Source organism: Malaya genurostris, chromosome 2 (assembly GCF_030247185.1).
Source record: "Malaya genurostris strain Urasoe2022 chromosome 2, Malgen_1.1, whole genome shotgun sequence".
NCBI lineage: Eukaryota > Metazoa > Arthropoda > Insecta > Diptera > Culicidae > Malaya > Malaya genurostris.
This window is the reverse complement of record NC_080571.1, coordinates 103088695-103101909: the sequence shown is the minus strand read 5'-3', so window position 1 is coordinate 103101909 and position 13215 is coordinate 103088695. Positions and strand designations below refer to the sequence as shown.

The following is a 13215-nucleotide window of genomic DNA, read 5'->3' as shown; positions in this document are numbered from 1 at the left end:
GAAAATAATCGCTAATTGGCATTTCAATCGAACTTGAGACTGAATTAAGGCCGACTTTGGTAAAATATACGGCTATTCATGGATAATACTTATTTATGGCTGATGCGCATTCTGAAAGCTGAATTCTAATTGATTCACAACAGATGAACTTTCAGATTGCAGATATAGAGCTATAAGCATTTTTGGTCAGTTCGCTTTCTCATCTCATCCAAGTCAGTCGATAAAACAAAACCGCTTACGTTCGGGATAGAAGAAACCAAGTACAGTATTGTGTAGTGAACAATAGAACGACCTCGAAATGAGTGAACCAAACGAACAAAAGCTACTGCCGACACGAAAGAATACAATTGTTGTTGACTTCAGACAGTGCAAAATTCGATACGAGAACTTGAAGATTTGCTTAAGGAGCAAATGCATCTTGACATTAAACGTGTGCATTTACTTCAATGCAATAAGACGAATAATGTTGTTTATATCCAGTTCTATAAAGAGTTGGATGCAATTCAATTAGCTAAAGACAATAATAATGTGCACTATGTGGAGCATGAAAATATCAACATTCCAGTATATATGGAAGATAGTGCTATAGAAGTGCGTGTTCATGATCTTCCCTCAAGCGTCATCGATCCTTATATTCGCAAAACTATGTGCCAATACGGAGAGATTCTCTCTATCGAAAAAGAAAATTGGAAGAATTTTCTCCCCGGTTTGTTACGCATGCGCTTGAGGAGGCCTATACCTTTTTATGTGACATTCGGTCACGATATAAGAATCCCGTGCAAATCACTTGTTACCTATGACAATCAGATGACCACATGTCAATATTGCCAAAAAGCTGTTCACTACGGTAAGCCATGTGATAAAATGGACAAGGAGACAACTACACCAAAGGACAACGGTGCTTCCTTCACACCAACCCCAAGCAACCCCAGTACACCTGTGACAGTCACCAACAACAGTGAAGCATCCCCTTCAACGAAACCATCCAACGTATCTTTTAAATAAAAAAGCATTTTTGGTCCTCATAAAAGGCTATTTTAATGCCAATATTAGTTACCTGGGTAGGCAAATAAAAATTTGAGTGCAAGTTTCGAAAGAACCAGTTCAGCTCTGATCTGATTTTGTCATTCGAAGTTTGCAAGTTCTTGAAAAATCCGCATCCGCTTCTTGTAACAAAAACAATAGTAGAAATAGTTCAACAGGTTTTCCAAGCTAAGTAGCACTTTTTTTACATTCAGCCGTTCGTGAATCTGGATTTATTCTCTACTGTAAGAAACAGTTTACATTTTTAATCACCCCTCATTGATTCGTTCAAATAAAAATTCATATGAAGAGAGAATTGGGTGTTCAAATCTACATGCTCGACTAAAATCTATTCTTAGTGGCAAGTCACTCTAAGAAATTCATAACAGTGTACAAAAAGTGCAAAAAAGGGATCGCTTTGACCGATCAAATGGTCGAAAAGTACAGCGTGATATGAAAATACTGTAGATGACCTATAATGTGTATTTTACAACATTCTTGATCGGTAAGAAAATAACATACTTCACGTACGATTTTTTCAATCCAGTTAGGATATGAACTTATCACAAAATATGAAAAAAAAAAAAACCTCTAGATCGTTGATCAGTCCCAAATACAAGGATATCCTTCCCAAATATGCAAAAACAAAACCAAATAAAGTATTTCTCAGGTAAAAGAGCAACAAAGGAAATGTTTTTCTCTTCTAGTGCCAATACGATTTATTTTGTTTCAAAAACGTTTTACTTGATATAAGCCGAAGAATGAAACATTTGATTCCAATTTCGAAATTCCGACAAGAACAGGTTAAATGAACCACGAGGTCGTAGAAACTAGCTAAATCTGCCGTGTGAAACGTTCAAATTCGTTTTCGCTGATAATTTTGCAAAAAAGCTTATGATCTGGCATAGTATTTGCAGCTTCGGATAAAAATCAGGTTTTCGTAAGAAACAATACTTTATTTTGGTGTAACGTGATGGGTTAGCCGATGTCTTTTATGCAGCCCACCTGGGTTCGATTCCCAATCCAGCACATAGGGTCAGAAAGTTTTTCTGGTCTGAAGTGACGAATGACCTTAAGGTTGAAACCTCTATAAGAATAATTTAAAAAAGACTTTATTGCGATGTACAAGTAGAAGTGACCGAAAAAGCGCATTCAATCACTGTAGTCCTGGCATAACATTTTTTGTGTGAAATTGAGCGTTTCTGTTTCAACTTAAATCTGTGTCAAACATACAAAGCCTTCCACGTAGGTGCAAAATAATACATTTATCTGCACTTAAAATACGTTAGAATGAATGAAACAAGTGTTAAATTAACTATAAAAATGTGTCACTTTTGATGCTGCCACACGGATAGAAATCGTTGCCATGAAAGCAAAATCATGTTATAAATCATTGCATATTTATAGAAGTCATGATAATTTTTCATGATTTTATGATCGAAATTATGCAAATCATAAGTAATAAATCTGCTCCCATATGAACATTAATCATGGTTGATAAATACGATAACTTTGGAATGAAATTTATCAGAACGGTAATAGAATAATGCAGAAGAGTTCGCGTGACAAAATACACAGGTTGTACACTGATTATGTAAAACAGTTCGTATTAAGTGAAAGCTAAAGATTGGGATATGCCTTTTAGCTTGTATTTTTCAATACAATGAAATAACGATATACACTGAAATCTTTTTTTATGCGAGTTTACGTACCGCATAAATAAAACCGCATAACTCTGAAAATTCGCATTAAAAAACCGCATAACTATGAAACCTCGCATAACTCTGAAATTTCGCATAAAAAAACGCAGAACAGAAACCGCATAAGTCTGAAAATTCGCATAAAAAAGGACCTCAGAGTACTTTTGAATCGGAAGATTCGAAGTTGCAACTAAGACAGCAATTTGTTTTCAATTGCCATAAGCATAAACCACAGAAGCCTTTCCTGAAAGTAGAGCCAAACGAGACAGAGAGAACAACAAATCTCAGAGCTGAGCTGGGTAAATCCTTCTCTTCTTGAATTTGTGCAGTATCTCATGTGAAAGAGACTAAAGCAACGACAAGAGATCCTTGAAATTTTATGTTGGATGAGATGTGTATACACACAATTTCGGTGCACAAGGCAAAGTGTTCGAGTTCAGGGCACCACGTGTTGGCTACAGCAATGCGATATGAAAACATCGTTCATCTGTCGGCTGTCATTCACCAAACACAAGAAACTTAGGGTGAATTTGAGCACATTTGACTCTGGACAAAATTGATCATTATTTTATATTCGGTACCATCCGACTTGTTTTCATCGAATAGAGAATCTAAAAAAAATGAATGCGGATGAGGATGCAGTTAATTCCTGTTGTGTAGTGCACGAAGTGCACATGAGGACGAGACGCCATTGGATTAATATAAAGACAAAAAACAGATATTCTGAGAAATAATCATTTAATAACAAGATTGTTTTTATATTCACTGGCTGACAGAGAATCGACATTCATCATAAAAGGTCATGAACAGACTAAGCTCTTTTTCTACACCCATCAATAAGCATATATTATTAATGTTCAAACTAAATGACTTTTCGAACGATTTAAAAAAAATATTAAAATAACATCGTGGTTTAGGGGAGAGGTGACAATTAGAGCTACATTTACAAAAAATGAAAAAATATATGCTTTAATTTGCATTTTAAACTCAAAACGACCCAAGCAACGTTTCGACTGACGTTTATGCCCACAGACACCGCTATTTCGACCTGCACAGTCTTGGATAATGAAAATGACATTATGATTTCTAATTACTATTATAATTTGAAATTTGGTGTGACAATTTATGGATTTAAAAATTGTTTCTAAACCAAAAAAAAAATGATTTTATTAGAAATAGACTATATAAAGCATATTTTCTACGACCAAAAAACGCTAAGAGAATATTTCATATTTACGTTTGCCGTATTGATATGAAATTAAGGTGGAAAGGTGAAATGTAACCGTATGAAGTTAATAGGACCAAATCTCAATGTTCATCACAAAAAAAAACAGCAATAAACATTCACAGGAACTCAAAATAAGATGCGGACTAATGTATCGCGCCCACCATTCTCCTATAGAAAAAATATTTACAAGATGTCGATGTGAGATTTTTTTATGTAACTTGATTCATTCGTTTTTTTTTCCAAGTAGTACGTTTGAGTGAGTTCTCCAAGTTCTAGAGAGCACGTTATTTAAAGTTCCGTTCTTCAAAATTGTAATAATTTAATTATGAAATGAAACGATTCCAAGTAATTGAATCGAAATTAATGTTCGGAACAATTTAGCTTTGTGCTTTCTTCAATTTAGCTATTCGAATGCAAAAAATAACAATAGTTAAAAAAAGTTATATTATTTAATGCCATAATATCCCAAAATAAAGACAAAAATAATATTTTATTTTGAGGCATGACGCCTGAATGTATGCTACAACGATGACCATCGTATCAGAGATAAACCTGATGTGATATCCTATTATTAAAAAAATTCGCCTAAAATTCAGCAAAATGAGTCCCAATAGCTCATGGTCTGTGAACGTTGAAGCATTGTGTGGTATCACAACATGAAAACAAACTCTTTTACCATATCATGACTCATTTGTAAAATCGGAATTTCGTCTGTGTGTAAGAAAAGAAAAAAAACACGATTGACACGACATGTTAATTTTCACGAAACTTTTAGAAAAATCATCTTGCAGCACCTATTAACTAAAGGAATTTATTTACTATTTTTGAAAAAAAAAATTCTTCTCAACTAAGTTCAGAGAATTCTTCCTATCCCACCTTATAGGTCCAGAATAGACGCCATCCGACTACCACTAATTTTGGTCGATGTGAATCGCTCTTGAAATACGTTAGATTTCAACTAAGCGAATTAAAAAAATCGATGTTTTTAGATCCAATATTTATGATAGCTTTTGAAATACTACAAATTTCACTTTTAACCGATTAGCTTATGATCTTATTGTTATTATCTTTTGACACCGTGATATTCAAAATAAAATAACTTCCAGTCGCTGCGTTTACTCGGCTATTGGCAGCATTACCCGTTCGTAGATATACAACACTCATCCCGCCAGCATAGCCGACAGAATGGAGGTAGGATTTCATCTTACTGAAATAATTGGTTCAAATTCGCATGGAAACACAAAAACGCGGCACTCTATCGTAACAGCTCACTTGAGACTACCATAATTACTACTTTTCCCGATATAACAGACCATTTGCGAATGAATTCATTTACTTACGGGTCGAGCTGAAATCCGTACAATAACTCATTAAATAGTTGAACCATCATTTCACGGAAAACTTCTGCAGAATATCAAATTCCCACAGATACCAACGCCCCCAAGCCTCGCCGAACTCAGTACTATCTCTCTGCTTTCCGGGTACATCTGGCTTTTATCACAATCTGCCACTGTTCGAGCATCTTCCCTCCAGGCAGTGTAGATCAGAGCATCTGAACGATGGGGTAAATATTTGAAAAATTAGAAACCCCAACCGTAGAAGAAAACACACAAACGTGTAACAAGGCTTCGTTCCGGTTTCCGTGGCACAACAACATCGGGCGCACCACACTATAGGTACCGATGTTATTTACTCAGGCTGGCTACGGTAAACCTTTTCCCGGTTGGTGTTGTTTTTATTAAAAGCCGAAAAATAGTTGGCGAAAGGAGAAAAAATTAAGATATTACACCATCGTGCATCAGTGAGCGCACCGATGCAAGGTCCCAGTCTCGGCTCGCGTATCCGCTGAAAACTAAAAGCAACTGTTTTTTTTTCTTCACCACACCAATCGCAGTGAGGTGTATAATAATTATAATCGATGTCTGATCTTCTTGTTCGAACTACGCGAGGGGTTCCAGGGTGTGCCTTTTTTGTCCTCTTTACGATCATCCGACCGTGTCGGAGTTTCACTTCCGACACGGTGATCGAACCACAACCGTGGCGCTGTGGGTGGATGGGCGAGTGAATGAATCGATGCGTGTGTAGTCTAGCTTGCTACTCTCAGTTGAAAGGTGCGGTCTGGTATTCCCAAGCAGCAGGTTCACTGCAAGATCTGCTAATTGATGGTTGCGACTAACCGTGGTTAACCAAAGCTGAAGTGTGCCTGCTTTTGCAATTGGCCGAAGCTCCTTCACGTGTGTCACGGTTCTGCAGCAGAATAATTTCCATTATTTGAAAATGTATAGAACTAATGCAGAATCAGCAGAATTGTATGGTTGGTGTAAGGGCATCGCGTGCCGTTGCACTTGGATGAATGACATATGAAAGAAAATTTGTGGCTTTCGAGAGGTACAATTTTAAGTTATTTCCAAACCTAAATAACGTCTCACTTAAATTGATTGTGACGTTATTTGAGTCGGAACATGATCGGTTCATCGGCGAACAAACATTTCCGAGTTTACCTAAAAATTCGAACAGACATAAAAAAGTCTACTTCTTGCGGGAAAACACCACTACAATGCGGCCGCAGTTCTATTCGGCTGTCATTTGTCTAGCACACTTGTTTGGAAACTCCAATCGAAATCGCTACCTCAGCCAGAATTTCTGATGCTTGATGAGAAAATAAAGAGTATCGTTTATATTGCAATTCAAAAAGAGCACACTTCAATTTCCTACTACCTCCCCGCCCGATACTGTACTGTACATACAGACATACATACAGACACTAAATACATGTAGCAAGTTCCACCATCAAACCTTTGTAAGTGTCTAAACCCCCCAAAGTCAGTGAGAATTCATTACTCCGGCCCGGCCCGTACACCAATTGCCCCGGATCCTATGTTGGAGTACGCTCTATGTAACGTAGATACGTGGTAAGTTCAGTAAATTATTTTTGCTTCACAATCTTTACCAGTTTTAATGCTCACGGCAGTAAGCCAACGGAGGGGAGAATGAGGAGCGACTCCAAATGGGAAGCGGAATAGGCACAGAAAAACGAGAACTTTGAACACGAAACTAAAAAGACTGAATTATTGAAGATGTCTGTACAGGCACGGCCAAGTCAGACAGAGGCGAAGAGCTACTTGAGTACATGAACTTGTGGTGGATTTTTACATACTTTCCTGAATACGGCAAAGCTTCCAAATCTTCACTCGGCGCTGACTGCAAGGTGATCGGAACAAGACGGAAAAACTAAGAATGGTTAACTTGAACGAGCAAGGAAGGTTACCTCACCATCAACCCCCCCCCCCCCCCCCCACCCGGATAGAGCAATTCAGAAACTGGTGAGTGCTGCTTTTTCCTTCTTCCGCTTTGCTCGATTAAACAGTAAACACATCGTGTGTACATAAACGGATGACTCGAGTAACGCGGTCGAAAGATTAGGAAGTAGAACCGAGCGAGCCGAGCAACGAGTCACTGTTGCCAACATTCGAAGTATAGTTGTCTGGAAATTTGATTTTTATGTTTAATCCCATCAGCGGAAAATAATCACGACCCAGTTATAATATTATTGTCCATTTGTTTTTTTTTCAATTCTGTTGATCTCGCGAGGTTCTGGTTTTCGTATCGTAACATCATAATTCATGGTCATTGACATTTCGCTAGAAGCATAGAGAGAAAGTGATGCTGCTTCAACTTATTTAGTGCAATAACTCAATACGATTAAGTTTAAAAGTCCAATTTCAGGTTCGGGATGAATTCTAATAAAGAAACTATTTAAAATGGTTCATTCCATTTCTTTTGTCATGAAATTAATTCGGCTTCAACCTTTTTCCTATTTTTTTAAAGAAAGGCTATGCAATCACTGTAAAGACCGACCAAAGCCAACAGTCATATATCATTCGACTCAGTTCGTCGAAATGGCAAAATGTCTGTTTGCATGTATGTATCTATGCATGTAACCAAAACATGCACTCGATTTTCTCGGAGATAGCTGGACCGATTTTCACGAAGTTATATACAAATGAAACATCTCGTGATCCCATAATGTACTGTTAAAATTCATTCGGATCCGATTTTCCGTTCCGAAATAACGGGATAATATGTGCAAAAAATTTAAAAAACCAGTCTCAATGAAACATCCACAAGATTCTATTCTCTACCATTAGTTTTGCATGCTTATCAAATAACCTAATAGTCACATTCAAACGAGAAATTGATTGTTTCATTTACGAGACATTTTTGTGCATTGAAAAAACACTGGAATTTGTCGGTTGTGTCACATATACGATTACATCTCTCGAACCGGAAATGTTCGCCATAGCCCTTCAAGATTCGATTGACATTGCTACCTTTTGAATAAGCCTAAGTTTACCGAAATTGAAATTGAGTCATTTTCGAGAAAATTCAACCGATGAAAAATGTGCGATGAAGATATACTTATACTTATTATATCTCCAGATCCGGAGGTGACAGTAATTTGATCTTCAAACTTGATCCACAATTTAATAGTAGCTTTCAAACCAGTCTTGTCGTGTTAAAATCGGCTAAACCGTATCTGAGAAAATTGAGCGGTAAACAAAACAACACGTTTTGTCGGTTACGTCACTTATACCGTTATATCTCCGAAAGCGGAAGTGACAGACATTTGATCGTTGAACTTGATCCACAATTCTATAGTAGCTTTCAAATGAGCCTACGCTAGTTTAAATCGGTTCAGCCATCTATGAGAATATTAGGCAGTAAATTTCTCAGAAACGACTGGATCGATTTTCAGAAACTTAGATTTAAATTGATGGTCTTAGAGCAAATTCAGCAGCTAGAAGTTCTATATGGAAGATCTATAATAGAGCAGAAACTGGAACAAAAGTATCCCCAGCAAGCCGTTCTAGTTTTATTTATTCGACCAGTTCTTCTGTCAAATTTAAAACTGGTCTATGATTTTAACATGATCAGTATCTAACGGGGAAACAGATTGGAAAACCGACATGTGAACACAATGATGTAATGAAAACCGCGAAAATGTTACCGCAGAGACGGGACTCGAACCCGTAGCTAACTCCTAACCGGGGAAATTGTTTTACCAATTAAACTACCCTGCATATGAAAACACATGAAGAGAAAGTCCAATTGATTGGACGAAACTAAGCATGCTTCGCTCTACTTAGCCACTACGGTATTCACTTACAGTCCCGTATCGACGGAAACAAATTCAACAGAAACACATACAATGATCACGAGTCTATTTCTACCCATCTGCTCTTGCCGCACGATACTGATTTGAGACTTTTGTTTTTGTCTATTTCGCTATCTACGGGATAACACACGATAGTTTCATCCATCGATTGGTAGTGTGTGGTAGCAGCAGTGACGATTGTGTGATCTCAAACACAATGGTAAAGGTAGACAAACCTTTTATTGTCCTTCAACGATTTTGTTTTAGGCTTTGTTAAGACGTAAAGCCGCCTTGAGCTAGTTTTAACATGATCAGTATCTAACGGGGAAACAGATTGGAAAACCGACATGTGAACACAATGATGTAATGAAAACCGCGAAAATGTTACCGCAGAGACGGGACTCGAACCCGTAGCTAACTCCTAACCGGGGAAATTGTTTTACCAATTAAACTACCCTGCATATGAAAACACATGAAGAGAAAGTCCAATTGATTGGACGAAACTAAGCATGCTTCGCTCTACTTAGCCACTACGGTATTCACTTACAGTCCCGTATCGACGGAAACAAATACAACAGAAACACATACAATGATCACGAGTCTATTTCTACCCATCTGATACTGATCGTAGTATCGTGCGGCAAGAGCAGATGGGTAGAAATAGACTCGTGATCATTGTATGTGTTTCTTTTTTTTTTTTTATTCAAGAATATAATGTTTAAGGCACACTGCTTAAGCTCTAAGATGCCAAGGGCTTTTACTAATTTAAAATTTACGACTAACTTAAAACTAGGGTTGTATCATTAAGTAATGTCATATTTGGGTCGCAGTGGTTGACTTTGGCAGATCCAGCCTTCATGTGGTGATCGGCCGGTGAATTGAATATTTCATGAGAGTCTTCCATATGGCGTTGGTGAATATTCATGTTGGCCGCATTCTTCGGTCCGTGTGGGTCCGCGAGAAACACCCCCAGGTTACGAATACCCGGCGGGTGGCCCGCATGCTGTTGATAAGTTTCCGTGGGCGATGATGGTTGTTACAGAAGAAAATGAAAAAAAAAATATAGCGAAGTAAATATTGCGGAAAACGGAGTAAAAAGGGGATATGGGAATGAAATGACTAAAACGACAGAGATCTAATTAGTTGACATCGAGATGGTGAAGAGACGGGGAAGGGGGAAGCGAAGGTTAGTGACAGCAAAAAGATCTTGTTAGTTCCGATGAAGATGGTGGACAGATGAGGAATCGGGATAATCGGCGGAAGTTAGTGTCGAACCTGCAGTTGAGAAATAATTCTTAGCCACAGTTGAAACAACGTCGATAAATAGGAGGAACTTTCTAAGCCAGATGTAACAGATTACACTTGTATATTAATGTGTTTGAGAAACTGGTATATGAGAAGCATATATGAACTATCCCGACTCGCCAACACATCCCGAACCGGAACCTCAGGCGGTCTACCTCGGGCCCTGAGGGATTCCAGTAGCTTCGACCTGGCGTCGCGATACTCTACGCACGACCACACGACATGCTCGATGTCCTGATAACCGTCGCCACAGGTGCAGAGCCCGTTCTCCACGATCCCGATACGCCGGAGATGTGCGTTGAATGTATAGTGATTTGACATGAGTCGTGACATAACGCGAATGAAATCACGACTCACGTTCATCCCCTTGAACCAAGGTTTCGTCGATACCTTAGGGATAATGGAGTGTAGCCATCGTCCCAGTTCGTCATTGCTCCATGAAGTTTGCCAACTTTCGAGAGTTTTCTGACGAGAGATACTGAAAAATTCATTGAAGCAGATTGGTCTTTCATAAATATCACCTTCTAATGCGCCCACTTTAGCCAATGAGTCTGCCTTTTCATTGCCCGGAATGGAACAATGCGAAGGGACCCAGACTAACGTTATTAAATAAGACCATTCAGATAAAGTACTCAAATGTTCCCGTATTTTCCCCAGGAAATATGGGGGATACTTTCCTGGCTTCATTGCCCGGAGAGCTTCTATTGAGCTTAGACTGTCCGTGACAATGAAGTAATGGTCTTTGGGCAACGTTTCAATGATCTCGAGGGTGTACTGAATAGCAGCTAATTCTGCGACGTAAACTGAAGCCGGATCACTGAGTTTGTAAGAAGCGGTGATGTTTTGATTGAAGATGCCGAAGCCTGTGGACTCGTTGATGTTTGATCCGTCAGTGTAAAACACCTTTTCACAGTTGACTGTTCTAAATTTATTATAAAAAATATTTGGGGCCACTTGAGGGCGCACGTGAGCCGGAATTCCACGAATTTCTTCTCTCATGGATGTGTCGAAAAACACAGTAGAATCAGAAGTATCCAAGAAATGAGCACGGTTGGAAACAAACGAAGAAGGATTAATATTCTGAGCCATGTAATCAAAATACAAGGACATAAAACGGGTTTGAGAGTTAAGCTCAACTAACCTTTCGAAGTTTTCAATCACCAGAGGATTCAAAATGTCGCATCGAATGAGCAAACGATATGAGAGATCCCAGAACCGGTTTTTCAATGGGAGAACACCCGCCAGCACTTCGAGGCTCATCGTATGAGTCGATTGCATGCAACCCAAGGCAATACGCAAACAACGATACTGAATTCTTTCCAGCATGATGAAATGAGTGTTCGCCGCGGATCGGAAGCAAAAGCATCCGTATTCCATCACGGACAATATCGTTGTTTGGTACAGCCTGATCAGGTCTCCTGGATGGGCACCCCACCACGACCCGGTTATTGTACGAAGAAAGTTGATTCTTTGTTGGCATTTTCTTTTCAGATACCTAATGTGACATCCCCAGGTGCCTTTGGAGTCGAACCAGACCCCGAGATATTTAAATGTGAAGACCTGAGCTATGGTTTCACCCCCTAGTTGAAGCTGTAATTGTGCTGGTTCTCGCTTTCTCGAAAATACAACCAGCTCAGTTTTCTCCGTAGAGAATTCGATACCCATTTGAAGAGCCCATGTGGATAAGTTGACAAGAGTATCTTGTAACGGCCCTTGCAGATCGCCAGCTTTGGGTCCTATAATAGACACAACGCTGTCGTCGGCAAGTTGTCTTAGCGTGCAAGATGTGTTGATACATTTATCGATGTCGTTTACGTAAAAATTGTATAGAAGGGGGCTTAAGCATGAGCCCTGAGGAAGACCCATGTAACTGAATCGTATTGTCGATAAATCACCATGCGCGAAATACATGTGTTTCTCAGACAATAGATTATGTAAAAAGTTGTTCAAAACTGGCGAAAGACCATGCTGATGCAGCTTCTCAGATAGGATATTTATAGAAACTGAGTCAAAAGCCCCCTTAATGTCTAGGAAAACTGACGCCATTTGTTCTTTACGAGCAAATGCCATTTGAATTTCTGTTGAGAGCAACGCAAGACAATCGTTCGTTCCTTTGCCCCTGCGGAAACCAAATTGTGTATCTGAAAGTAAACCATTAGTTTCGACCCAATTGTCTAGACGAAACAGAATCATTTTTTCGAACAATTTCCGGATACAGGAAAGCATAGCAATCGGCCGATACGAATTGTGATCGGAGGCTGATTTTCTTGGTTTTTGAATGGCGATCACTTTCACTTGTCTCCAGTCATGTGGAACAATGTTGTCCTCAAGGAACTTATTGAATAAACTCAACAAGCGCCTTTTGGCGGGGTCTGGCAGATTTTTCAACAAGTTGAATTTTATTCTGTCTAATCCCGGGGCTTTATTGTTACATGACAAGAGTGCAAGTGAGAGCTCTACCATCGAAAACGGTGTTTCGTTTGTATTTGGTGTCGCGGCGCGGGTGATCTTCTGTTCCGGAACAGAGTCTGGGCATACTTTTTTAGCGAAATCGAATATCCAGCGGTTGGAATATTCCTCGCTTTCATTCGTGGTGTTATGATTGCGCATTCGTCGGGCTGTGTTCCAAAGAGTACTCATAGATGTTTCTTTCGTTAAGCCGTCTATAAACCGACGCCAGTAACCGCGTTTCTTAGCTCTAATCAAGTTTTTAATTTTAACGTCTAACGCCGCGTAATTCCGGTAATTATCAGGTGTTCCATTTTTTCTGAATATTTTGTACGCGGAGGCTCTCTCCGCGTTTA

The 13215-nt window shown here is 39.0% G+C and overlaps 1 protein-coding gene and 1 long non-coding RNA gene across 6 annotated transcripts in view; both read right to left on the bottom strand.

The window, feature by feature from the left end:
• The window catches only part of LOC131427908 (maternal protein pumilio), a 325778-nt gene that overhangs the window by 147964 nt on the left and 164599 nt on the right, over window positions 1–13215 (bottom strand). The gene's annotated exons all lie outside the window — the stretch shown is intronic.
• Window positions 1–13215, bottom strand: part of LOC131427909 (uncharacterized) — a 98367-nt gene that overhangs the window by 27388 nt on the left and 57764 nt on the right. The gene's annotated exons all lie outside the window — the stretch shown is intronic.